The sequence below is a fragment of the Polypterus senegalus genome, chromosome 1, assembly GCF_016835505.1.
Source record: "Polypterus senegalus isolate Bchr_013 chromosome 1, ASM1683550v1, whole genome shotgun sequence".
NCBI lineage: Eukaryota > Metazoa > Chordata > Cladistia > Polypteriformes > Polypteridae > Polypterus > Polypterus senegalus.
Window position 1 is genome coordinate 311,182,296 of NC_053154.1, and position 4,534 is coordinate 311,186,829.

At 42.1% G+C, this 4,534-nt stretch overlaps 1 protein-coding gene across 2 annotated transcripts in view; it reads right to left on the reverse strand.

Annotated features, from left to right (window-relative positions):
- sid1 (secreted immunoglobulin domain 1) overlaps positions 1-2,611 on the reverse strand; it is a 29,520-nt gene extending 26,909 nt beyond the window's left edge. For both annotated transcript variants that reach the window (XM_039742514.1, XM_039742508.1), the window contains exon 1: positions 2,544-2,611. The gene's annotated coding sequence lies outside the window, so the exon portion shown is untranslated. The remainder of the gene's footprint in view (positions 1-2,543) is intronic.
- Positions 2,612-4,534: the final 1,923 nt, after the last annotated feature.

The window sequence follows — 4,534 nt, forward strand, 5'->3', positions numbered from 1 at the left end:
TGTTTTAATAATATGCATATGCTTTTGAGGCCGTGAGCACATAAGGGCTTCACGGAAATGAATACTGAAAGGCTGCTCATTTAAACACTACCTTGCAATTATCCTCCTTAATAAGCAGATACATGTCTGTGCATCTGGATATTATGCCTCAAGTCATTTCAAAAGATGGCACACCACAAATATTTGCAGTATTAAAATGCATTTTATTTTCCATTCCAACAGATGGCGCAGCACAAACATACTGAAACAAATTGCTCAATCCTAACTCACCCCCTTCTGGGTGATCTCGCGGTCTTGTATACATGTTATCATCCAGTTGACACTCAGAACGACCAGCAGATGGTGAACTGGACGTGACTGGCAGCACTCTTTATGTCTGAGCGCCACTGTGCCCGCCTGTTCATTTGAAGTTAAATAGAGCTGGCCGCTTCTGAGAGTCACCTGGATGATAACATACATACAAGACTGCAAGACAAGCACATTAGTGAGTCTTCATTGTTTGTTTGTTTATTTTTATTTTATAATTATATTTTTCTCAAACAATAAAAAAAAAAAAAACGTTTATTCTCCTCCCGGTCAACGCCGATTATTTCAGCTAGTAGCCTATAAAACTGGACCTCAATAAACTGAAACTCACCTGGCAGATCACTGGGCCGTGTCCTGGGACTTCTCACTGTCAGGTCAGGTCAGAGTGAGACTACAGCAGCTTTATGGGCCCTGGTTAGCACGGCCATCGCCCAGCAATATAGTGTGGGACCCCTGCAATGGTGAGCACTCTTACAAAGCCAGCTGTCATCAGTCAGTTATTCACCCTTTTATATAGTGCCTTTGATGGAGCACAAAATCAACAAATCATTCATATTCGGCACAGCCACGCTTACAGTAAATCGGTCCTTTCACTGTCAGCCCAGCTCACCTCATAAATAGTTTGTATCTCATAGCGCGCCTTTAACAGCGCAACTCCTTTTAAAATTCATTTTAATGCATATAGCGCCTTTCACAGCATGACTCCTCCTCAGATTCATTTTAATTCACAACGTGTCTTTCATGCTCCGCACAGTTCACTTTGAAATTCATTTTAATTCACATAGTGCCCTTTATAATCAGCACGACTCATTTCACAATTAATCTTTAATTCATATAGCGCCTTTCACAATCAGCACCATTCACATCACAATTAACTTTTACTTCATATAACGCCTTTAACAGTCAGCACTACTCACTTCACATTTTTATTAGTTTATATAGCACCTTTCACAAGCAACAGCACTCACTTTACAATTAAGTTTGATTTTATATCTCACTTTTAACAGTCAGGACCACTCAATTAATATTTTATGGTTTATATAGTGCCTTTCACTCTCAGAACAACTTACTGTATAATTCAGGTTTCCTTCATGTAGTGCCTTTCACAATCAGCACCACTCATTTCATAATGAAATTAAACATATTACCCTTTAAAAGTCAGCAGTACTCCACATTCTTATTAGTTTATGTAGCACCTTCCACACTCAGCACCACTCACTTTACAATTCAGTTTTATTTTATATAGTGCCTTTCACTCTCAGCACCACTCACTTCATATTTGTATTAGTTTATATAGCACCTTTCACAAGCAACACCACGCACTTCATATTTTTATTAGTTTATATACTTCATATCACTTTATATTAGTTTATATAGCCCTTTCACACTCAGCACCACTCACTTTATTAATTAGTGCCTTTCACACATTACCACTTTTTCATATTTTATTAGTTTATATAGCCTTTCACACTCAGCACATCTCACTTCATAAAGTGCTTCATATTTTTATTAGTTTATATAGTGCCTTTCACACGCAGCACCACTCACTTCATATTTTTATTAGTTTATATAGCGCCTTTTACACTCAGCACATCTCAGTTTATAATTAATTTTTCCTTCATAAAGTGCCTTTCACAATCAGCATCACTCACTTTACAATTCAATTTTATTTTATATAGCGCCTTTCACACTCAGTACCACTCATTTCATATTTTTATTAGTTTATATAGCGCCTTTCACACTCAGCACATCTCACTTTACAATTTTATTTTATATAGCGCCTTTCATACTCAGCACATTTCACTTTATAATGTATTTTTCCTTCATATAGCGCCTATCACAATCAGCACCACTCACATTTTTCCTTCATAGAGCACAAAGCCGAGAAGAAGCCCACCTCCACGGACATTCAAGTGGCTTTAACCACCACAGGCGGGTATTGCTAACAGGATAGGCAGAGATGAAAGTGAAGAGCAGTGTGATGAGCCCCCAGCTCCCCCCTTGACAATGCTGGCACCCCCCACTCTGGGCACACTCACATATCTATCCAGTTTCGTCATTGGCCACCTCCACACGGTCAGTCTATGAAGATGCTCTTCACCCTCAAAACAACACAACTCATCCCCATTAATGCAGTGGGATGATTGCAGTAGATACCCATCCGTCTATTCATCTGCCCATCTGTCCATTTTCAGAGCCCCCCGATTTTGTATTCCTTATCAGTAGAGCACACTTACCGAGTGTAAAGAGCGCCGTGTCTCGTCTTCACAGTTCGCTCTGACATCAGCCATTCATGTGGTGCCGCACCGCTCACCTTTCTGTCTTTACTCACCAACCACAAGCCTCCTTGCTCTACAGGACCGGACATGGAGGGGAGCAGCGGTGGTTTTTGCTACAAGTGACAGCTCACCACAGACACTCGTCTTCTGCTTTTTTCTTTCCCTCTTGCACAGTCGTGGCCAAAAGTTTTGAGAATCATACAAGTTTTGGTTTTCACAAAGTTTTGCTGTTTCGGTGTTTTTAGATCTTTTTCCCTGATGTTTTTCTGGTAGACTGAAGTAGAATGACAAGCAGTTCAGAAGTTTCAAAGGCTTTTATTGACAATGACATGAAGTTTATGCACAGAGTCCATATTTGCAGTGTTGGCCCTTCTTTCTTTTTCAAGACCTTCGCAGTTCACCCTGGCAGGCTGTTAATCAACTTCTGGGCCCAATCCTGACTGATGGCAGCTGCCCATTTTTGCAGAATCAGAATTGGTGGGTTTTTGTTTGTCCACCCGCCTCTCGAGGATTCTCAATGGGATTAAGGTCTGGGGAGTTTATTGGCTGTGGACCCCAAATGTCGATGTTTTGTTCCCCGAGTCACTTAGTTGTCACTTTTGTCTTATGGCCCTGTGTTCCATCATGCTGGATTGTTCATTGTTGGTCACCAAACTGTTCTTGGATGGCTGGGAGAAGTTGCTCTCGGAGGATGTTTTGGTCCCGTTCTTTATTCGTGGCTCAGGATAGGGGTCACCACCAGTATAGAGCTCTCTCAGGAATGGCAGGGCAGCAGTCAGGTGTGAGGGAGGCAAAGACTTTTGGAGGATGGCATAGTGGATGTCAAGAAGGGCAGAAAAGAAGTCAAGAAAAACATCAGGGACAGACTGATATTCTGGGATTGGACTGCTGAGGACTCCTGGGGTCAAGTCATTTTCTCTGATGAATCCCCTTTCTGATTCTTTGAGAAGAAAAAGGTGAGCAGCGCTACCATCATGCCAACAGTAAAGCATCCTGAGACCATTCACGTTAGCAAAGGCAGTGGGCTCACTCACAATTTTGGCCTAAGAACACAAGAGAGCAACTTCTACCAACCATCCAAGAACACTTTGGTGACAAACAATGAACAATCCAGCATGATGGTGCACCGGGCCATAAGGCCAAAGTGACAACTAAGTCGAAATTTGGGGTCTATGGCCAGGAAACTCCCTAGAGTTTAATCCCTTTGACTACTTGTGGTTAGTCCTCAAGATGCGGGTGGACAAACAAAAACCCACTAATTCTGATTCTGCAAGAATGGACAGCTGCCATCAGTCTGGTTTTGGCCCATAAGTTGATCGACAGCCTGCCAGGGTTAGGGTTAGGGTTAGGGTCAATGAAAGCCTTTGGAACTTCTGAAATGCTTGTAATTCTACTTCAGTCTACTATCGAAACATCTGACACAAAGATCTAAAAACACGGAAGCAACAACTTTTGCGAAAACCAACATTTGGTTCATTCTCAAAACTTTTGGCCACAGCTGTACATAGAACGTTGAAAATATGTTTAAAAGTCAAGTATTTCCATGGGGTGTATTTACTTTTTCACATGATTGTGTTAAATCTTCCTTATTTTTTTTTTAACATCTGACAGCTTTGTATTACTTCTCACTAATACTTTTGGTCCTGAGCTACTGGCCAGGCGTCTGCATCGACAGGTCATCTGTGACACAAATGAGTAGGGAGACGTCACCCTGAGTGAACTGCCAAGCAGGGACAGCAGGTGGAAGGCCACATGGAAGTGGGGAGAACATGCAGACCCCCAAAGTCGACACCCAGCAGGGTTCAAGATCTTGTGATGTTCAGTGACCAGGCCTGCAGGTGTTGATGGGCCCTGGACCCGCACAGTGACACCATAACTGGGTATTGAGATTTTAATGCAGAACCTTGCATTGGAGAATCTAACAGAGAAATCGGCCAGCTGGCTTTCAA